This window comes from Acipenser ruthenus, chromosome 5 (assembly GCF_902713425.1).
Source record: "Acipenser ruthenus chromosome 5, fAciRut3.2 maternal haplotype, whole genome shotgun sequence".
NCBI lineage: Eukaryota > Metazoa > Chordata > Actinopteri > Acipenseriformes > Acipenseridae > Acipenser > Acipenser ruthenus.
Window position 1 is genome coordinate 53,383,686 of NC_081193.1, and position 24,636 is coordinate 53,408,321.

The following is a 24,636-nucleotide window of genomic DNA, read 5'->3' on the forward strand; positions in this document are numbered from 1 at the left end:
AATTTATTTTCACACTAGCTGTTTATTTTACACACTGTTTAAAAGTAATTTTATTCACAGCAAAACAGGTTTAAAAGACACTCAGTACTACATCTTCAGCCCTGCCCCACGCCTTGTTCACTGTATTTATCACATATCTCTTCATAGTAGTGCATACTGATAAATCATCTCCTGATCACTTGATTTATCACCAAACTCCTCAATAATGCTACCCAAGTCATTATTTTATTGCTATAACATCTCAAAAAGCTTGGCAAATGTCCACGATTTTCTTTGTCCATGTTATGAGCTTCTCTCGGCCATTGAAAGCTTTTCTCTGCATTTTCAGGAGAAAAACCGACTAGGGACCTCCATTAAACTACTGGTAAATATGTTAATTAAGAAGCTTAACCTACATAGGATTTAACATTGAGTTAATGTTGTTAGGCCAATGTTAGCATAAAGATTAACCAACATTGGATAAGTGTTGGTATTTAACATTGAGCCAATGTACTGTCTGATATTAGGCCAACGTGGGGCAAATGTTGGTATTAAACATTGGGCCAGTGTTGTTGGGCCAACATTGGGCCGATGAGTAAAATTATGTTGGGCCAACGTACTGTCTGACATCGGGCCAAGGTAGGGCCAATGTTAGCATGTTTACTGGGAATTTGCATATCTTTTAATCAATCAAAATGCTCATGGACAAAGACAGTCCTGCCCTATGAGGACAGTAAATCGGTGAGCAACGTCTTGCAAACTGTACCACACAATTAAAGTATGAAAACTCATAATTATTATTTGTATTGTGTAGACGAGAGATTTCTCAAGACGTTTTGCATTGCTTTAGTGCCCCGTCTGTGCAATTTTGTGTTGGTGCGGCTTTCACCCTCCCCTTCTAGATCTGTGTGCTTCATGTAGCCTGCTCTTTCATGCCATGTTACTGAAAAAACTTCAGCAACTCCGGCAACTTTCATTCAAATTAGGTTGCTTTTAAGGTGGTCCACATGTAAAGCATCCTTAATTTGTGTATAAAACAGGTGGAAAATCTGAAATGACAGTTTTTCAAAATAAAATTTTGAATCACTTAAGAAAAAATGTAAGCACGAAGTTTCAGTAAACATTTGTGAACAAATTCTGAACTCCGACACTTTAATGAATAGAGGCTAAAGCGACATGTTTCGTAATAGATTTGTATCTCTTACAGGAAATGGTTAAAGCTTTAGGGCAATACGATTTACATACCTGTATTAACTATTGAAATGACGTCACCCACTGGTTTATTACAGCTGTCATTTCCATATGAAAAACGTATTGCCCCAAGATAATTTCATATTTTCCAAGGCGTTCTTTACATAGAAAGGACATCCATAATTAACTATACAGGTGCGGGTGAGGGCAGGTGTGTAAAACGCACTGGTGCAAAACATTCTTTATTTTAGATATGTGTCCACACATATATAAAAAAATGAAATGACCTTTGAAATACGTTCTTCATACATGAATGACAGTGACAACTTGGTGACGTCATTATAATACTTAACAGATATAAATCATTTGCATTGCTCTAAACATGTATGTACTTTTTCGAAGAGACATTTTGTCTATGGTGTATAAATGATCAATTTTTATACAGACGCTTTTTATTGATTTGATGTTCAAACAGCAGTGCTGTCAACAGGAGTTCAGAGCTCCGCCTGTTCCAGACTCAGGTCGTATGTAGAATAGCGAAATTTCGTTTTTTTAAAGTCGAATTTTCTGTCATGGCCCTATGGCTCTTCCGTAGCTGCGCCTGCACGTGACGTGAGAAAGCAAGGAAGCGTTCGAAAGAGACCTGAAGGGCGAGGGATGCAAGATATTTCACAACACCTGTACATGGGTAGTGGCTGCGTTCTAGTAGCGCAGGATGTTCGCATCAAGTGACGTGGGTCTGCGCGCAAAACCTGTCCCAGTAAGGCAAACTGCTTGCCGCAGCCGCAACTGACAACAGAGGTCACGCATGCTCTGGGCGGGGAGCCTGCGCATACGCTGCAGATTGCTGCGCTGAAGCAGGCCCGTACTATAAACAATAGAGGAGTGCAAGAGGGGCTTTGAGAGCCACGTGCAGGATTAGTGAACGGGATACCGCCACCTAGTATGAGGGTGTGAAATACATGTGAAAACAGATTGTATAAATTACAACTCATTATTGTAAATGACATATATGTGCATATAGTATGCGTTTGCATTTAATTCTCGAACGTAACTAGTAAAACCGATGTACATAACTTAAATTGCTTGAACAGACCTATAATAAAATAATAATAATGATCCGGACAACTGTAGCAATGCAGGATTTGTTGTCTGTCCAGTTCGTTTGTCTTGTCTGTCTTATTTTGTCCTGCTGCTGTCCAGGCTATTTGTTGCTGCGGCCCCACAGGAATCCCCTGTTTCTTTTATTTTCAAATAAACCTGTATTAGGAATTAACACTGCTTCACAGACATGACAATGTTACAGTATATATGTATGTGTTTATTTATGCAGGTATTTCCAATACAGTTTGTAGAGCAGGTTACATTGCTCTAGTTTATTAAATGACATGTATAGTGTTCCTGTTCTTATTGCTGCCTATTGATTAAACTACAAAGAGACCTCAAATGATGCCCTTACCAGTTAACTGTTGGTTTGGAATGTATTTGGTGTAATTTACACATACATACACATATAAAATATGTGCTAATGTTGTAAGCTAAATGTCACTTTCAGAACAGATATGAAAGTACATAAGCTTTCTCCTGTGAAAGTAGTTATCCATAGTTATCACATTTAATAATATACCTGAATGGTTAAAGTGTGATAATGCCACATTGTTGACCTGAGTGATTCATTCAACCCACCTGTGTGTATAAAAGCTATGGTAGTGGCAGCCACTACCCTGGTGATGGCGTGGCAACTATTACATTGCTGGTTACACCTGCAGAAAAGGAAAGAATTCAGTCAAGTACGAAATATTGATACTGATAATAAACTAAACCCCATTTATTAATTATTATTTATTTCTTAGCAGACGCCCTTATCCAGGGCGACTTACAATTGTTACAAGATATCACATTATACATTATTTCACATTATACAGATATCACATTATTTTTACATACAATTACCCATTTATACAGTTGGGTTTTTACTGGAGCAATCTAGGTAAAGTACCTTGCTCAAGGGTACAACAGCAGTGTCCCCCAGTGGGGATTGAACCCACACCCCTCCGGTCAAGAGTCCAGAGCCCTAACCACTACTCCACACTGCTGCACTAATGCATTATTGAAACTTACATTATGTGTATCAGTGATGTTGTGCGTTCATGTTTGGTTTGGCACTATAACTACTACAACAAATATGTTCTTGAAGACATCCGAAAGCTGTTATAAGGCAACATGATTAAATGTTTTACAGAGAGCATCTGTCATCTTCACAACCCTATAATACAATAACTACAACAACCTTTTGTTCTTGTGCATTTGCATTGGTATTTGTTTAAACACCTTTTACCAGACATGTTAGCTCCTCTTGATACAATACATATTCTGATTTAATGTAATGCCACAGTTATATATCAACTAATCTTTGCTCATCCTATTTCATGCAGATCTTGAATATGTCAGTAGGCTTTTCAATGATGTACTGAAGAGCCAGAGCAGAGTGCAACCAAAAGGTGAGTTATGTGTGTGCATGTTTCTAAACTGTATTGTAGGGAGAGTTCACTTGTGTTTGTTCATAATCCCCTTTCATAACCTAAATGTCTGGAAATGTATTTAAAGTATGTTGCTGACATAATAGTGGATGGTACATCTCCAACAGACTTCTGTGGTGTCTATGGTAATAAAACGTCCTACTGTGCTTCAGGTCTTACAACTACTATGAGGACATGCATTGTTCTAGACAAGAAAGTATATCAGGTATACCTAAAGATGGGTAACATTATATTCATGACATTGGAGTAAATGTCGTGTGTTTCCTCCTACTTTAGCAAATGAGCCTACATGCAGTACCCAGGTTCCGAACACTGCTCCACCATTGGAAGGTACTGCCATTCTAATTACATTTGCAGAAATGCCACATTCTTATAGGGGATAAACCATGAACATGTCAATCTGAATACAAGATAAAAGCACTGAACTCTTGCCCTTGATCCATTCCATTCCTGGACTTCATTCCAATATGTTCTAAATGGGTCTATTGCCTCTGAACAGGTTCAGTGCACTAGTTTAGAACCTGTGCTGTGTTTAAAACAACAACAGGACTGGATCCTGTGGGCCACCAGAGGTGAGTGGCCCAATCTAATTTCTGCTTTACTTCATATTGTCCAGTTATGTGTGCATGTTTAATCGTCAGTATGTTTCAGTCACCCAGAGTTTGATCCCAAAACAACATTGCTATTGATTGAGCTGACTCAACAGACCTGGGAACTGTATAAGAAGAACAAAACCCAGTTCTACCAGACTGTCAGTATGAAATTCCTGGCACATGGGTACACCTTCTCTGTGGAAAGGATCTGAAGGAAATGGAACAAAATGCTTGTGACGTAGAAGCGGACCAAGGACAAATACAGAGAGACGGGTGAAGGAAGAATTACGTGGGAGTACTTCGAGGTACACAAGTTACGTTGTAAATGTCACTATATTATCACTAACTGCAGTACATCCACAACAAATGTAATGATTCGACAATTCCGATATGCTTTATTGTACTGCAGCATTATTCACAACAATTCATGTTTTATGATGCATATAAAGGGAGCATGCTGAAGATGCAGTGTACAGCAAATGTGTAGAACCTGCTCAAATGTATGTCCACATCTAACCAGACTCCAAGTTTCAATCAAGCTTAGCTCCTTGTTTAAATACTAAATATTCTTAAGCTCAGGTTGACCGATGCTTGGTGATGGTATTTATTCTAAATGTACAATGAACCTTACAGATTCAGAGTATGTTTGAATGCCCATTTCTACTGTCACCTCTTCAGGCCCTTGATGATCTCCTGTCTGAAACAGTGGGTGCACCACCTGCATCAGGATCCATCGTCTCCACACCAGTTTCCCACAGACACAGACCCACCTCAAGCACCACCTCACAGAACACTTTCTCCAGCACCATGCACACCCTGTCCCTGTGTGGACACCCACACAGACCCTTCACCCATCACACCAGTCACATCGCACCTCAAAGCAGGGGGGAAAAGGAAGAAGAAATCAGATCCTACACAGTCATTTCTGCACAGTTATGAGCAACGTGCACTGAGGCGCACTAAAGTACTTGAGAGGCTTGTCATCAAACGGACAAATGCTAGAGAACAAAGGCTACAGAATCAGGAGAGAAGAGAGAGAAGAGGAAATGTTGGCCTGTTTAAAGGACATCTCTTGTACACTTCATGAGATGTCCCGGAAACAGGACCACATTATCTCACTGTTGGAAAACAGACCTTAATATGTTGTATATAAATCAATATTTAATTTGGAATTCATTTCTGTATGTTTGTATTGTTTATGCACCTCCATCAGTCTGAGTAGGGTATGTCTGTATTTACGTAATTACCCATGACAACCAAAATGCATGATAAATGTTAGAAGGCTGGACAATGGAATATAAACTCTTTACAGAATCTTTGAAACAGATTCTGACCGACAAGGTCCTTTTTAAACAAAATCCACCCAATAAAATGGAAAACCAAGGTAAACACACATGTACACATATAGAGGCTAGTGTCAAAACTATTGTGATCTCTATGAAATCAGGATGATGAACATAGGAAAATACACAAATGAAAGAAGATATTGTACTGAACAAATTATAATGATTCACAAATACAATCTCTTTTGACAATGCCACAGTTGTCATTTTGTCGAATGTCTGGTTGTTCACAGACATGTCAATCAGGATCTAAGGCATCCTCTACACACACATTCCCTGGTGCCTCTAAGCACATATTGTGGAGGATGCAGCATGCTGTGACAGTTGTGCTGAGGTTCTGTAATGAATGCATGTGTAGTCCATTAAGTCTCCTAAACCTAGACTTTAACAATCCAAATGCTCTTTCGATTACTATTCTGGCTGTTGAGAGCTTCTGGTTGTATCTCTTTTGCTGAGCTGTCAAGTGGCCATTGTCACGGAATGGGATCATCAGGTGTTGGGACAGAGGGTATGCAGCATCTCCAATAATGTGCAGCTCGCCAGGAAGAAGGGACTGTGGATTGTCTTGGAGAATGCTGTACACTTCTGTCATCCTGTAAACACATGCCTTATGCCAGCTTCCAGGATGGCCAACATTTACATGGGTGAAGCGTGCACTACTATCAAAGAAAGCGGTGAGGTTGATGGAATAAAACTGCTTCCTGTTGTAGTACATGTCAGGGTTTGGAACATGTTGTGGTTTTACTGAGGATATATGACACCCATCGACTGCACAGTGTTGCAGGGAAACCAGCCCTCTGGAAACCCTGTTCAGCTTCACGAATGGCATGACCTGTGGGCCAGGAAATCTTGTGGGAGAGGTGCATTGTAATGAGTGAACACACCTCATGCAGATATGAACATATTACAGATTTACTTGAATTAAACCTATTTGCTATGCCTCTGTACGATTCCTGATTTGACAATGTCCACAGCGCAGCAAGCACTGTATTATGGAATGCCCATTTTCTGCCTTGAACATCTGTGTAGAAGGGCTGCAACTGTCCCATCAGCTCCTGTAGAATAGTTATATGTTTAAAGGGAATCATGTCCCTTACTCTGAAGTCAATTGCAACACATCTGTTAATATGAATACCTACCTGAACTTGTACTGGAGTAAGTCAAAAATTACTTTGGAAGTCACTTATGGTATAGTGAGGCACCACTTCAGCAACATAATTTCTGATCTTTGAAACAACCCTATAAGTAGAACAACATGGATTACATTATATATGTGTATGAATTGGAATATATATGTATATGAAGTAACAGAACATGCATAACTATATTACAAGGAATATGATGGCAATTTACAAACATTGAACATATTACATTATGCTTGTAATGGTGCAATTAACTCCAGGCTGCATATAATAGAATACCATCAATGACAGTTAGGACACACACACTTTGCTTTGAAATGTTAAATGTTTAATCGCAATGTGTTATGAGAATGTGTCTACATGACACCTAACATATGTCTTTGGGGATACACATTTTGGAATACTACCTTTTACACTACAGCTACTCCCGTTTCATACCCTACACTTGTTTCCTATTACCCCTTACTCACCGCTCTCTTTCACCACACTGCTTCTTATCTACAGTCCCTTCTCTTTCCTTATATCCACTCTCACCCTTTCCGTTCCTCTGCTGCTGGTCGATTGGTTGTGCAGCAGGTGTCCAGCTGCTCGTGCCCCTCAGTGGTAGAATGAGCTACCAGTGACCATAAGGACTACGCAAAATCTTACCATCTTTAGATGATTCTTTACGATGCATCTGTTTAGAATACACTTGTAGACCTTTTTAATCATCTTCTATATTCAATGTGAGGTATGTTGATGTATTTTCTAATGTTATTACCCTTATCCTATAATGTATGTGTAGAGCACTGTATGTTAGTCTTTGTTTTTACCATGTAAGTTGACTTGGATAATGGGCATCAGATATTTATTTATTATTATTATTATTATTTATTTCTTAGCAGACGCCCTTATCCAGGGCGACTTACAATTGTTACAAGATATTACATTATTTTTTACACATTATTTTTACATACAATTACCCATGTATACAGTTGGGTTTTTACTGGAGCAATCTAGGTAAAGTACCTTGCTCAAGAGTACAGCAGCAGTGTCCTCTATCTGGGATTGAACCCACGACCCTCCGGTCAAGAGTCCAGAGCCCTAACCACTGCTCCACACTGCTGCTGACATAATCATAAAGCAGAACAGTAACTGGTGGTTTCACAGAACCTGATCAGCACTAATCTGGAACTACTCAATGTTGATTAGCATTGTGTATTTCCAGTTTCCAAAGAAGGAAATACACCACACAGAAGCCAGATATATAGAAAATATTTTAATCAAGAATGTCAGTGAACTAATAGTATCACTGGATACACTAGTTTGGTTACTGGACTCCATCACCTTATACAATTATATTTTGCTATACTTTTCTGTTACATTTTGTTTCTCCTTATAGTAAATACAATCATTATGGGACATATATGTATTTGTTTAAAATGTAGCATTTAATTAATTGCATTAAGGCTTTGGCTAATAAAATACTGACAACTAATGCAAAATGTATTTCTGCTGTCTATCGTTTTCAATGTACCTTTTCTGAGGTTGCTGTAATTGTTGAAGGTGGTGGAGCACGAAGGGAACCTCAATTGCTTCTATCTGTTGTGCAATGGCAAAATCAATGAAGTTGGTCGCCACGTTTGCTCAGTCGACTGTGCTGTGAAACCTCTTAAATCTGTCCTAGCTCCGTCTACGCAGACGGTGACGTCAGAGGCAGACTCCCGCATGCGAACGCAGGGTTTTTAGGAGTTACTAGAACGCAGCCAGTTTGTCGGCTGAATAATAGGCGATATGTGTCTGTTTTCAGCTCTCCACTCTATACTAAAAGCACAGCAACATTTACAATGACGATATAATTTTTTTAATTTTTTTTATTATCTCTATCTCTAGTTCACATTGCACCCCCATTTATTGAGTTTAAATCCTTAGATTTTTCATACATTGCAAAAGACTAATGGAACACACATATTGGCATTTTATACACATTTTATTGAGGGCGTAATTTGTGATATTTTTAAGAAAATGAAATTATTTTTGCGCAGATGAAAAAGTATTTAAAAACCAATCTCCATATTATATTACAGTACTATACCTAAGCAATTTGTATGTATGTTACTGTTCAATATATGTACAATTGCCTTCCACAAGTGACTTTTACCGGAAGTTGCTTATTGTTGCCAGCAATTGTTGCTAGCTTCACACAGCAGAATATGAACTAAACTACCCTCAACATATTAACTTCTGAGTCAGGTTACCTTGTAATATAGTTAATTTCCTATGTGCAAAAGGCCGGAGTCCAGTTGTTCACATTGACGATTAGCAAGCGAACCAGACTCGGTGCGTTTGCTAACGGACCTCTTTAGGTGGACCTCGGTACGGTTTGTTTCCCAAGCGGACTGCGGTACCGAACCCTCTAAACGGACCATGTGTGAACACAGCCTTAGATTCTGCGTTAAAAATTAACTAGTATTTGTATACAGTAATTAGGTATTCTCTCTGTCTTGTTAAATGCTGTCTGCTCTCTCGCATTCCTTTCCCTCCCTGCTTCAGAGCTGGAGCCTCTCAGTCTGTATTCGAATAACAGCACTCAGTTGAAACCGCACACTCGTCCCCCCCACCAGTTTAATTGGGGCGTGTCTCTTCTGGAATACTGGTTAAAAAAAATGGTGCCACCGATACTGAAAATTTTTGGTTAAATCATACTCCACCCCTATTTTCTGATGTAATCTCAATGCGACGTACGGAAGCGTGGAGGTCCATGTGTTAAAAAGTGCAAGCAAGGTTGTCAGAGAGAGCGAGTAACATCGACGGAGAATAGTGGTGGTACATTTTCCTGAGAAACCGCACATCGCAGGTGAGTGAAGGATACCGACATTGCGGATGAAAAACATTGCATATATCAGGGCAGAACAGTATAGAGGGCACAGCATGGTGAGACGGTGATTCATATATTTTATCAGTATGACAACTGTATTTTAACAGAGGCATAAGATGCCAGCGCTTGAGTATTTTGATCTGCAAAGCAGGTTTAACGATACAGACTACAGCTGTGACATGTTTGTATTTTTTATGTGGTTGATGTAAGCGACTTGACAGCATATTTGTTGATTTTCCAAAAATAAATATTCTACACTTGTTTCCCTTTTAAAGGCGTTTTGGTACTACAGTAATAAAAATAGTTAAAGGCATGTATGACTAATTTGCTTCTGCACCAACTAGACCCTAGTGTTAAGCTTTTTTTATAACTGTTATTGAATGTTAGCAGTGTAGCTGTACACCGTTTTTAACAGCCACGGCTGCACTCGAAAACTGATCATACTGGATCCCATGGACCTTACAATGATGGACCTAGTCAATTAACTTAATATCTGTGGATGTACTCTGGCGGTGTGTGTGAAACCATACATTTCACATAAGATGCTGCTGTCTGCAGAAATGTTTTTTTTTTATTTTTGCATTCTATTTTTTGTGTTTATTGAAATTTGTGATTTTCACTGTAATTACTACTTTCAATGACAAACACACATTTTAGATTTTTTATTTATCGTTAGTGTGTCAGTAAATGTTTGATTTCTCACATTCATTCATTCATTCACTAACTGCAATCAACTGAACTGTGCCGTTTACTTACACATTCACAGCCAAACACATCTATTAACAGATGTGTAGATCTCGCTTTAGTTATTGGAAGGGTACTGAACAAAAAACATTTTTGATTAGGGGTGGAACAAATCGGTGCCTTTGTCAACACTAATTCGTGTGGGATTGCCAGTCATGTGTGCATTATGAGTACATAACTGGCATATAAAAGATGCAGTTTAACAATGAAATACCATCAAAGGCTTTGAGTTACTGGAAAGTACTAAAATCTGTATTTAACTTTTAATGTTATCTTATTAGCTGACAGTCAGGAACTGTGGAGTTGATATACAGTTTATGCACTAATTGAAATGTTTGTGGCTTTGTAGGCTTTGTTGTCCACTGAGAGAGATTGTAATCATAAGCTGCATTAAAGGTTCCTAACTTCAAATGTGTATTTGCTTGTGTGTATGAAAAAAGGAAGGTGTTTTAATGTATTTCAGATACTTCTGGGATCATGTGAATGCATTAAATAACTCTTGATTCAAAAGCAAGGCTGACAGCACTATCTAGGTACAAGTGTTTAGGAATTGAGTAGGTACATATGGATTCCTTCTGTTTCTGTTTGTTGCCACACAATTACTTTATTATATCTCTGTGACTATTTGCTTTACAAACTTTAAAATGGTATAACATATCCGTAAGCAATTTATTGGGTTCGTGTGACCTTGCCCTTGACCTATACAATTTCTGTCTTTGTTGTAGGGTTTACTGCTCTATCTCCAAAAACATCTGATTGGATTTCTATCAAACTGGCGAGTAATTAACCTGATAGTTGTGGGGTGCAGGAATGAATCACAAGAAACTAGGCAAAAACCATGTCTCTCTAGTTAATAATGTACATAACGGTTTCAGGTTTGGAACAATGGACCACATTTGGAAATATATAATTAATTAACAACAATGTGTATTTGTCATAAGCAACGTTTTTTAAAATTTACAGGCCCGCTCATTTCATTGACATTTCTACTGATAGAAATGTTTTCTAATCTCACTTATACAATTTGAAAATGTATAATTATTTTAGATTAAAATGGCTGTTCTACATATTTAAGCCCTCTAATTTTCTTTTTTTTCTGAATTCCAAGGTTTTTATAGCATTTCACACTAAACCCTCCCTCCCAGTCTCCGTGCTCCACTCGACTTGTCATTGCTTAGACATATTTTTTCAAAGCAGGGTATCTGTGATGTAGGGGTACTGATTTTCCATTCTGGGGAATAACAAAATTCCTTTTTTCAAAAATTACTAAGTCTGTTTTTTCATACTTTTTATTTTAGCAATATATTGATAAATTAAACATGGCATTTGAACATAAATATAATGTTGATAGTTAAAATAAGTACATTATTAAAAAAAAAAAACAAAAAAAAAAACATTTTAAATAATCTCCAATTATTTTACCCCCGATTCTCCCAATTTGGAATGCCCTATTATTATTATTATTATTATTTCTCCATCACTGCGGCGATTCCACACACAGCTCAGGGACCTGAGGCTCGATGGGTGTCCTCCGATCCCACGAGCCAATCGGCGTCTTTTTTACACCCAGGAACTCGAGAGGGGATGTCCGCAGGCTTCTGGCCTCTGGAGGACAAAGACCAGCCCAGCAACTCTCCACCCCCAAGCTCACTTGGCGTCTGAGGGAGTCGCCGCAGAGCGGTGATGTAAAACTGTCTAAAGGCTTTCACAAACCAGATGCGATGCGATTTTTACTGGGGCGACACGACAAATTCGCTGCTAAAACACAGTGCACAGCAGAAGTGATCACAAACATGATGCGACAACTGGAAATTTGCCAAATCTTTCAGAAAGTATGATTACTAACAAACGCAATAGAAAATGGCTGATCGAGAAGAGGAAGAGCTCTTATTATTACTGCTGTTATTCCGCAGACGTCAAAAGCGCCAGATTTGGGTGCACGGCATCCTAAGAAAAAGATCAGCTATAGGTGAATTCCATAGATTAGTCCAAGAATTAAAATTAGATGGTGCCAGATTCAGACTGTACTTTCGTATGTCGACAATCCAATTTGAAGACCTGTTGCAGATTGTTGGCCTGCACTTAACCAAAAATAATTGTTTTGACTCTTGTCAAAGGTCAGGAAAATTAGATACTGCAAGTATGATCTTCTCCTCCATTTTGAATGAAAGTGAAACACGTGGTTTGAAATCAAGCCCTGACATGAAGCTGTTTTCTGATTGCTCAGTTGTGTAGTTGTCGCATGACGAATTTGCAAAAATAGGTTCTATTTTTTTTTTTCATTGCTCGCATTGGAATTCGTGTTGCCTTTGGTGTGAAGGGTGCTATTGAAAAGCATAGGTTTTATTGATTTTCTCACGTTGCTGTTCGCGTCGTGTCTGGTGTGTAAGGGCCTAAGCCGGATCCCACCCCACCAACCCTGGGAGCGCCAAAGCCAATGCAGTGCTCCCCCAGAGTCCCCAGCGAAGACCGGCTTCATCACACAACCAGGATTCAAACTTTCATTCAGGCTCTCCACTTTTTATCATTTTATTGATAATTAAACATGACATTTGAACATACATGTAATGTTGCTAGTTAAAATAAGTAAATTAATAAATATTAATACTTTTTTTTTTTCTTTTTAAAGCAAAGATTTTCAATCAGGCTTGTTGCAGTAATAGTAAGTAAAGCACCTGAAAACATGTCGTAATGCTTATAAACATCACTTGGCTCATTGCTGGCATTAAAATAAGCAGGAAAACAAATGTCCAGCCCTCTTGTGAGAGAATCATATTTATAGTCTTCCACTGGCACTGTAGTTTAGTCTACAAATTAAGGTGTTTTAAAAAGACCTGTTTAGCTTATTGGTGGCATTATAATAACAGTATGAAACAGTTTAGTAACAGTCCGGCAATGTCACGTGAGAGTATCCTATTTACAGTACTCAACAAATGTAGTTTAGTGTTTTACTGGCATTACAATAACCAGGATAACATATTAACCTATTATTGACTGACACGTTGCTCTACACAGGCTCTCTGCTGGGTATCACCCGACTGTAATTTAAATAGCTCCCCTTTTAATGTAAACGCTGAACTATTTTGAAACAAACGGTGTGTATTGTAGTGACTACATACTTTACACAGTAAAACGATCAATTTCCTTTAAGGAATGTATAACTAGAAAAATAGCTTTGAGCTTGTTTCTTCGTCAGATAATATAATTTAATTGAGAAACGGTCATGGTTTAACATTGCTAATTATAGCTATATTAATTGCCAGTAGAGTCTTAAGTTTTTCAGCATCGATGAATGCAGTGCTTTGTATTTGTCGTCGTCTTTTTTTGCTATCTTGTTCTCTACGTATTTACAACTGACAATATGATCTTAATGTTATTGACTCGTACATGATCATTGAATCATGACAGCAACACATTGAATGACGGCAACATTTGCAGAATAGTATCCTACCATCCTCCTATAGATAGCAGACAATGTTTTATCTGTCTTTTACTGAAACTTTGCATTTTTTTTCCATTGGTGCAGCCGCCATGTTGAGTTTAAGCAGACACACGTAAGTGAAGTCGCATGATGAATTAACTCAACTTGGCTGGGTGTAGTGCAAAAAAAAATAAAAAATCTGAAAACTGCAGTTGCAAGGTGAAAAAGACAACACTGCAAAATTCCATTCCCCAAAAGCCTAATTCCGTTCCCAATGCCTAATTTCCACAATTCCGTGATCACAGAAAATCAGTAGCCCTACAAATGTTGTCCACTCTAGATTTTGTTATGACAATGTCTATACACTGTCTGGGCACTTTATTAGGACCACAATGTAGCATTGACTCCACTGGGTGCTAGAAGGTTTATCGAGGGATGTTAATCCACTCAGTTGTTAATATTTCATGCCAACGTGATGACAAATTAGTTGTTCAAAATCATCCCTAACATGACAATTGGATTGAGATCTGGGGATTGTGGTGACCATGTCTGTTATGCTCCTCAAACCATGTGTGCACAATTCTGATACGGTGGATGGGAGCACTTCTCTTGAAAGTAGCCGTCATCATCAGTGTACAAGTGCTTAAGTAAGAAACAGCATTCGTTCGGCCTTTCTGAGTAATCAAGGGACCCAGTGTATCCCAGGAAAGCATGCCCCATACCAAAAAATCAGTGTCCAGGAAGTCTTCGGGATTAGCTTTTAGACTCTATAGACTTTTTATTTTGTTTTAAAAACTTTTCTAAGAGTAGCAAATAATGCTGTATCCCAGTCAGCAAGGGTGTTGTTTGCTGTTGTTCTTTGTTTAATTATATACTGAGAGAGAATGTTTTTTATGCCTGAGTGTAACACTGTGTAGGAAGGGTTTTGGCTACAGAGCCCAGCAGTGTAAATCTATTGTAGTGGGGTCAATCTATAATCATATGTAAGTAACCTGTTGGTTGCCTGGAGACCATAAAATACTCCTGTTACAAGGAAATACTATGGCATATGCTATATATATATATATATATATATATATATATATATATATATATATATATATATATATATATATATATATATTACATACACAGTGGAACTCTGTTTGTCTGTGTGCTTCGGGAAACAGGTCCATGGATAAATGAGGTGTCATTGCGTGTGACTAGAATGCATTAATAAAATACAGAAACAAGTAATGTAAACCAAATTAGCATTTACTGGAGATGTGCAATACAATATATTACAAAGACAAGAATGTTTTAAAATTAGTTTACTTTGACAATGATACTCTTAGCAAAATCTTCAAAATATGCGATACACCTCCAACCCTGTTTCTGTTACCAAAAACAGAAAAAAAAATATATACTACAAAAAAAAATACTACAAAGCGTCATGATCATAAGACATCAGAGCTCACAATTATCCTGTAATCAAAGTCATGTGGCTAGTAGCAGCTAGAATATCACAAGGTATTCTATTATTGTTAATCTATTCCACGCATTAATATTAAATAATGGTAGCTAAGTGTTTTCTGGGATTTCAAACTAAAAATACAATTCTATAAAACAAATTTAACTTTAAAACTCAATAAAAAAGCCTGTTGTGTGATTTAAAGTGGTTAAATTTCAACAAAATACGCACCAACAGAATTTTTTTTTTTAATAATAACCTCTTTCAGACGATTAGGACTATTTGTCCTAAAGAATCAAGCTTTTGGCTTGATTCTTTAGTGATGTTTGACCATTCTTCAATGCAAAATTGTTCCAGTTCATTCATATTCCGAGGATTTTTCTTGTGCACAGCCTTCTCCAACTCGTACCAAAGATTCTCAATCCGATTTACATTGGGTCTTTGACTAGGCCATTCCAGGACCTTGATTTGATTTAAGCAATAATGAATGACAGGCAGAGCATTTCCTGGCCGTTAATCCAGCCGGGGGCATTAACGGCCAGGAAGTGTCCTGCCTAGAGGTCATTATTACTATTATTAACCGTCTTTATGGTTTTAACAGCAATGACATTTAAGCGATAGAGCCCGTCCATGTGGGCTCTACCGTGTGGTAGATGACCGCGACTGGAGTTATGCGTCACGAGCAGTAGGCTATGCTGTGGAATCCATTTAATCATGTATTGGAACTAAATTTCCTGAGCCATTAGAGAAAAAACAGCTCCATAGAAGGATATTACCACCTCAATGCTTGACAGTAGGTATGGTGTTCTTTTCTTTGTATGCCTCACCAGACTTTCTCCAAACGTAACGACTATCGGCGTGACCATGTAGCTCGATTTTTGATTCATCACTCCACAAACCTTTGACCAGAACTCATATCCATCATTCAAATGCCATTTTGCAAACTTTAAGCAGTTGTCCTTGTGGCATTTCACTAAGAGTGGCTTTTTCCTTGGCCTACGACCATTTAGACCTTCACCATGCAATACTCGACCTATGGTTGAAATGGAAACCCCAGTCTCACTTGGAGCCAATTCACTTTGATTATCTTTGGCAGTCAATCTCGGACTGTTATTAACCTTACTATTCTTCTTCTACTTGTTGGTGAAAGAACCTTCTTTTTTCCAGACTGAGGGAGCATTGTGACAGTACCATAAGTCTTGTACCAGCTTTATGACAATAAATTTTCAGCCTGTCTTCAGATAGCTGTTAACTTTTTCCCATAATGACAGCAATGTAGAACTTATCTTTTCCCTCTGGACACTTTATCACTCTTCCTTAATGCGCTTTACTTGCTCTTACCTGCTCCCTATTTGAACAAAAGTTATTGTATTCTTGCTCTTATTGTATTACTTGTATTGTAACACTTGAAATGTATTTGCTTACGATTGTAAGTCGCCCTGGATAAGGGCGTCTGCTAAGAAATAAATAATAATAATAATAATAATATTTTATTGCATTTAATCCTATACTTTAGAGTACTGTAATCTTCTTCCATGGAGCCCACTTTCGCTCAAAAAGCGACGGATGGTGCGATCAGAAACTGACGTACCTTCACCTTGGTCCATGTTCAGTGTGGTGCACACAATGATACCAAACAGCACAGTGACTACTTTTCTCCATTTTAAATAGGCTGAATGACTGATTACAAGATTGGAGACATGTGTGATACTAATTAAAGAAACTAATTAGTTTGAAATATCACTATAATCCAATTATTTATTATCTTTTCTAAGGGGTACCAACAAATGTGTCCAGGCCATTTTAGAATATCTTTGTAGAATAAGCAATAATTCATCTCTTTTCATAGCTTCTTTGCTTTATTCTATGACATACCAAAGGCATGCAAGTATACATGATAAAATAGCTTTTAATTTCACCACTTTTCAGGAGGAATGGAGCATTATTTCAATGAGCTGTAAGGGTACCAACAAATTTGAGCACGTCTGTATATTTATCAATTAACAAAATGCAAAGTGAGTGAACAGAAGAAAAATCTACATCAAATCAATATTTGGTGTGACCACCCTTTGCCTTTGGGGTCGTTGTCATGCTGCAGAATAAATTTGGGGCCAATCAGATGCCTCCCTGATGGTACTGCATGATGGATAAGTATCTGCCTGTACTTCTCAGCATTGAGGAGACCATTAATTCTGACCAAATCCCCAACTCCATTTGCAGAAATGCAGCCCCAAACTTGCAAGGAACCTCCACCATGCTTCACTGTTGCCTGCAGACACTCATTCGTGTACCGCTCTCCAGCCCTTCAGGCGAACAAACTGCCTTCTGCTACAGCCAAATATTTCAAATTTTGACTCATCAGTCCAGAGCACCTGCTGCCATTTTTCTGCACCCCAGTTCCTGTGTTTTCGTGCATAGTTGAGTCGCTTGGCCTTGTTTCCACGTCGGAGGTATGGCTTTTTGGCCGCAAGTCTTCCATGAAGGCCACTTCTGACCAGACTTCTCCGGACAGTAGATGGGTGTACCAGGGTCTCACTGTTTTCTGCCAATTCTGAGCTGATGGCACTGCTGGACATCTTCCGATTGCGAAGGGAAGTAAGCATGATGTGTCTTTCATCTGCTGCAGTAAGTTTCCTTGGCCGACCACTGCGTCTACGGTCCTCAACGTTGCCCGTTTCTTTGTGCTTCTTCAAAAGAGCTTGGACAGCACATCTGGAAACCCCTGTCTGCCTTGAAATTTCTGCCTGGGAGAGACCTTGCTGATGCAGTATAACTACCTTGTGTCTTGTTGCTGTGCTCAGTCTTGCCATGGTGTATGACTTTTGACAGTAAACTGTCTTCAGCAACCTCACCTTGTTAGCTGAGTTTGGCTGTTCCTCACCCAGTTTTATTCCTCCTACACAGCTGTTTCTGTTTCATTTAATGATTGTGTTTCAACCTACATATTGAATTGATGATCATTAGCACCTGTTTGGTATAATTGTTTAATCATACACCTGACTATATGCCTACAAAATCCCTGACTTTGTGCAAGTGTACCTAGAAGAATTGATGCTGTTTTGAAGGCAAAGGGTGGTCACACCAAATATGGATTTGATTTAGATTTTTCTTCTGTTCACTCACTTTGCATTTAGTTAATTGATAAATATAATCTATTAACATGTCTATTTTTGAACGCATTCTTACTTTACAGCATTTTTTCACACCTGCCTAAAACTTTTGCACGGTACTGTGTGTATATATTTAAGTCCCCCCTGAATTCAAGTCACACCCCCAAATACGGACACCAAAAAAAATAAAAAAGACCCTGAATGCAAGTCACATTTAACTCGTAATGAAAAAAACACAATAATTAACGGTTAAATTGCTTTAATTTCTAGGTGCCAGCAGGGAACATTGTATTGCTGTACATTAAAGCACCAGAGTACGTCTTTGAGTATTGAACGACAGTCATTGCAGTTTATGGTAGCTGGGAAAGGGTAAATTCCCTTGATCTTTATTTCAGTCTGCCTTTATTGTCCTCGTTTGTTTCATTTGGCCAATGTGACTCTGTCACGTTCACAAGCAAAATTAGTGCAAGACAGAAATGTGTTGTTCATTTTAAGTTTGAGTTAGGACTTTGGAGTAACAAGTACTTTACTGGTAATATTATAGTATTGCATAGCCTTTCGATTGCATCTCCGATGCCGCAGTTTCTGTTTTCTTCAGCAAACACAATTACTTTTCTTTCAAAAGCTGCATTAAAAAATGTTCCTGAAGTTCGCTGTGTAGCCATTTTAATATACCGGTACTGTACCGAGAGTAATATCTGTAGTGGGCAGTACTGTGTACAGTTGGTCTTGTTCAAGCGCACCAGAATAATTCACATGCGCAAATGTAAATTGGTACCCTCACTAAAAACCTTGAATCCAAGTCGCTCCCATAAGTCATATCACGATTGTTAGTCAGGCTCTGTCGTCACTAGTTTGTAAATGTGTGAATCTCTTTGTTAATAAGCAAATGGTGGCTCTGTTTTTATTGCCACGCAACATTTCTAGGATTCACCAGAAATACCAACTCTCTCTTACGCCACCTGTATTTATTATTATTATTATTTGTTTATTTAGCAGACACCTTTATCCAAGGCGACTTAGAGACTAGGGTGTGTGAACTATGCATCAGCTGCAGAGTCACTTACAACTACGTCTCACCCGAAAGACAGAGCACAAGGAGGTTAAGTGACTTGCTCAGGGTCACACAATGAGTCAGTGGCTAAGGTGGAATTTGAACCGGGGACCTCCTGGTTACAAGCCATGTTCTTTAACCACTGGACCATTCAAGAAAGAAAATAATTATTAAAGAAGAAAAAAAAAAAAAGATTGGTGTGTCTTTTGTCAGCTCTGCACAGGATAATAAACCAAGGAGGGGGTCTATTAGAGCCTGTGGCAAAGCGGTTAATAGTGTTCAGGTGATTAAAGAACAGACAGACAATTGTAATCCAGGTGAAAAAGTTTGTTTTTATTTGTTTTGTCCAGTGCCTGATGGTGAAACAAACAGTAAATAATAATGCTGGTAAGTAATACAACGGCTTGTATAACTTATGTTTATAATCCCCAAGCTGGTCCCGAAATAATAGTCCTGTTATTGTATCCCCACATTAAACACAAAACACATACACAAGTCCCTTTAGTGCATGAATTAGTGATTGTGGTACAATACAAGTTACTGTGAAACAAGTGAAGTGCTGTTCCGGGTTTGTGCTGGCCTCCGGTGACAGCTCCGGTGACAGCTCCAGTACGTGTTAGCTGTCTAGTGAATACAAGTAACAAACAGACAGTACAAAACAAAACACTCACGCTTATCTCCCCAACAAACACAGGTCCTTCTGGGTCACTTTATAATAACCAAAACGAAGGAACAGATAACATTGCCTCGACCCCTATTTATACCGTCACTCATGACCCCTTGGTAAACGATTGCAGCTGCTTTTTATGATCTGCAGCTGCCACATTATTTCCCCTCCGGGTCAATGAGTTAGTGTACCGAAGCTCCGTCTCTTTTCTACATGACCGACTTCCTTTTAACCCTCGGAACAAAGTGTCAGGCCAAGCAGTCCAGAGTACTCTGTTCCCGTTGCTTAGCGCCCTCACAGGTCGAGAGGGAGATTTACCACCAAGAATCATTGTCTTTCTGTCGCAAGCCCCTCTTGCAAAACTTGTAAGAGCAAAGATTTGCGATCTTGGATCTTATGTGAGTTTCAATCTTAACGGTTACATCCAGTTGTAAGGTGGCTTTACTCAAAGTGCTACTCAACACTAATGTTTAAAACATACTCTTAACTTACTGTTACTGTCTGTTGGGCTCTTACCATTCAAGTATCCTGGGTAATTAATCAACTGTGGAATTAAGTCAAACAGTTACCTTTAGGTTTTTTTTAACCAGTATCAGTATTTGTCATGTCAGCAACACCATGGGGTTTTGTCTGTAAATGTTTGTGAAAATTAAGCCACTTTTAATTAGGAATTTAATTTCTGGCAGAATGGGGGCATAAATAATCATGTAAGAACATGGGAATAAAGAGATCTTAAATGTCATATCCAGGTGGCCTTTGCAGTTACATCGAAACTGCTGTGAGATTTATTTTCTCAGCCAGTAAACCTCATGCCTATACTTGTCGAGCAAGGTATTAATGTAAAGTGCTTTTCTATTGAATTTGAAGGCAGGGGGCTGCGTGTTTTGTAGGCAACCCTACATACAGTATGGTAATGAACTGGCAACCGGATAATTGAGGCCTCTGTAATGTCGAGCTGGTGACTCTCTTATAGTTGCAGCCAGTGCACACTGCAACACAGCATTGTCAAATCCAGGTTGATCTTATTCATTCTTTTGAAGCATTTGCAGGTACTGGATAATTTAGAACCCATCCTCTGCTGCTTCTTGTTGTGTGTGTGTGTGTGTGTGTGTGTGTGTGTGTGTGTGTGTGTGTTTTTTTAAAATTTGGAATCCAATTGTGTTTTTTACTCCATTTTCTCCCCAATTTGAAATGCCCAATTTTAAGCCTGGCTCTCTGCCGCAACCCCTGCGCTGACTCTGGAGGGACGAAGACGAACACACGTGTGTGCCGTCAGCCGTCCACTTCTTTTCACTCTGCAGGCCCGCTATGCAGCTACAAAGCTACAGCATTGCAGGACCACACAGCTCTGGGCCGCTTGCAGGCAGACCCATAGGTGCCTGGCCAGCCTACAGGGGTCGCAGGTGCACAGTGAGCCGAGGACACCCTGACTAACCTAGGCCCTCCCCACCCCGGGTGGCGCTCGGCTAATTGTGCATCTCCAGGCTATAGGGCGCATTCTTTACTTGATGCGCCTGTTTGTTCTATAAAAACCCTTGCTAAGTTACATCTGGGTGAGTTGTGTTTTATTTTATTTTTTTAATACCCATTTTTTTAATACCCATTTTGAACTCTGATATTGAAATCTGAAAGGACAAGGTGTGGAATGCTGTTAGCATCCTCCGTTTGAAAACATCCCAGAAATATATGTACAGTACACAGCAGCTAAATGAGGCGCGCTTAATGGGAACACTTTTAATGGGAACCGATTTTCCTCTATTAAAAATGTGTAAGTCAACTTCAGTTTGTAAAATAAATAAATAAAATAATTGCTTTAGTGGGACAACTGCTGGGCTTCTCACTAGTGTTGTGCTTTGTCTGTACACTGAAAGTTGAACAGCAGTTTCAGCAAAAGTTGTACTGTACCGCAGTTTCAGTACAAAAATGTCTCCGCAGAGAAACAAAATGTCACTTGCTGACAGAGTAAAGGTTCTGGAAGCTCTGCAGAACTCCACATCGTCTCTGTCCACCACTGCTGCTCAATTTCACATCTCCAAAAGCCAGGCAGGGAGGATAAGCAAAAACAGAGATGCTATTCTGGGTGAGTGGCAGTCAAACGCAAATCTCATAATCAAAAGGAAACGCAAGGGGAAAGACAGTAATGTAGACAACATACTTTTTATTTGGTTTCAGCAGGCTGTTGTCAAAGGAATGCATATATCAGGGCCAATGCTTAAATCAAAAGCTTGGGACCTCGCTGCACAGATGGGGCACACAGAGTTTTAACCAAAAGATGGCTGTCTTTCTCGCTGGAAGACCAGAAACAGGATGCTGATTCATTATCAGCACAGAACTGGTTAACTGAGATCCTCCAAGGACTAATCGGTAATTACACTGCAGACAACATTTTTACTGCAGATGAGACTGGTCTGTTCTATAGGGGCTACCCTGATCGTGGGCATGCCGTGCGGGTTCAGGAGCTCGCTGGACTGCACTTCGGTTCTCTGCTGTGGCAATGCGTCCGGCTCTGAGAAAAGAAGTGCTTGTTATAGGCAAGAGTAAGAGACCTCGTTGCCTACCTAAGAACCTAAAAGTCCACCCTGTCACCTACACAAGCTGCTGTAACACTTGGATGACATTTTCATCAAGAGTGGGTGCTAGAATTGGAAAGTGAGCTTAGATGTAGCCGCAGCAAGATTTTGCTGCTGGTGGATAACTGTAGCACGCATTCACATAAGCTCTCAAGAAAGCTTAACTACATTAAGCTACAATTTTTCCCACCCAACACAACAAAAATATTGCAGCCCAAAGCAGGAGTTACTTTTGGTGTTGATACACACGTAACAGTCTGAAATCCAGCCATCCTTTGCCCTTGATGATGTACTGCTCCCACCATATATGGACACAGCCGCTTTCAACACTTATGTAGACATGGACCAGAACGAGCCCACTGTCAGCCAACTCACTGATGCTGAAGTCAGCGCCGTTACGAAGGCAGCAGGAGAAGACATGTCAGGCGATGAATCATGTGTCATACAGGATGAAATAGTACACAATCTGCCCACCTCCTAGGCATTGGCAGGGCTACATACAGCCATGGTGTGGTGCCAGCAAAGAGGGCAGGTGTCCTGCTTGGGAGCACTTGTTGGATATCCAAAGTGAAATCTACCAACAATATGTCCAAAAGGCAAAGCAGCGCAGTATCACGCAATGGGGGGACAGAGACGATGTGGAGTTCTGACTAATTCTAAGCAAGAGCAGCCACCTCTGCAAGCCCAAAAAATATCCACGTTACACAAAGTGCACCAGAAACACCAAGTGAGCTTTTCCCAGAAAGTGATGTCCTCTGCAGTGCGCTTGGAATTAACTGCAGTACCACTGGAAGATTTTGAGTTTAACCTGGGACATGAGGAGTATACCACACTTTAATTGTGAGACGGCACTTAATGTAAATATGTTCAGTAAACACAATTTATAGCACTGAAGTAAGACTTAATTAGCAGTAAATGTGTTTTTTTTGGCTTTAAATACTTATTCTTGTGTGTTTCTGTGTGCTTTATCTGCTGTACAAATTGACTTATCCGACTTCTCGTGTTGTTTTACTGCACTTCTCTTTACTGAGACGCCTGCTCAAGCGGGATGGTTGTTCACCCCCCTGGGGTGTCTCACTTGAGCAGCTTCGAGTGTGTGTGTGTGTGTGTCTAACATTTTTTATATATATACAGTACTGTGCAAAAGTTTTAGGCAGGTGTGAAAAAATGCTGTAAAGTAAGAATGCTTTCAAAAATAGACATGTTAATAGTTTATATTTATCAATTAACAAAATGCAAAGTGAGTGAACAGAAGAAATCTACATCAAATCAATATTTGGCGTGACCACCCTTTGCCTTCAAAACAGCATCAATTCTTCTAGGTACACTTGCACACAGTTTTTGAAGGAACTCGGCAGGTAGGTTGGCCCAAACATCTTGGAGAACTAACCACAGTTCTTCTGTGGATTTAGGCAGCCTCAGTTGCTTCTGTCTCTTCATGTAATCCCAGACAGACTCGATGATGTTGAGATCAGGGCTCTGTGGGGGCCATACCATCACTTCCAGGACTCCTTGTTCTTCTTTATGCTGAAGATAGTTCTTAATGACTTTCGCTGTATGTTTGGGGTCGTTGTCATGCTGCAGAATAAATTTGGGGCCAATCAGATGCCTCCCTGATGGTATTGCATGATGGATAAGTATCTGCCTGTACTACTCAGCATTGAGTAGACCATTAATTCTGACCAAATCCCCAACTCCATTTGCAGAAATGCAGCCCCAAACTTGCAAGGAACCTCCACCATGCTTCACTGTTGCCTGCAGACACTCATTCGTGTACCGCTCTCCAGCCCTTTGGCGAACAAACTGCCTTCTGCTACAGCCAAATATTTCAAATTTTGACTCATCAGTCCAGAGCACCTCCTACCATTTTTCTGCACCCCAGTTCCTGTGTTTTCGTGCATAGTTGAGTCGCTTGGCCTTGTTTCCATGTCGGAGGTATGGCTTTTTGGCTGCAAGTTTTCCATGGCCACTTCTG

At 39.4% G+C, this 24,636-nt stretch overlaps 1 protein-coding gene and 1 long non-coding RNA gene across 4 annotated transcripts in view; one reads left to right on the forward strand and one right to left on the reverse strand.

The window, feature by feature from the left end:
* Positions 1-6,184: 6,184 nt before the first annotated feature.
* Positions 6,185-9,462, reverse strand: LOC131737143 (uncharacterized). Its single transcript, XR_009328716.1, has 3 exons — positions 8,305-9,462; positions 6,786-6,885; positions 6,185-6,701 (listed from the first exon to the last, which is right to left on the reverse strand). It is a non-coding gene; the product is annotated as an uncharacterized LOC131737143 (long non-coding RNA).
* The window catches only part of slc5a6a (solute carrier family 5 member 6a), a 60,946-nt gene continuing 45,755 nt past the window's right edge, over positions 9,446-24,636 (forward strand). For all 3 annotated transcript variants that reach the window (XM_034003931.3, XM_034003929.3, XM_034003928.3), the window contains exon 1: positions 9,446-9,624. The gene's annotated coding sequence lies outside the window, so the exon portion shown is untranslated. The remainder of the gene's footprint in view (positions 9,625-24,636) is intronic.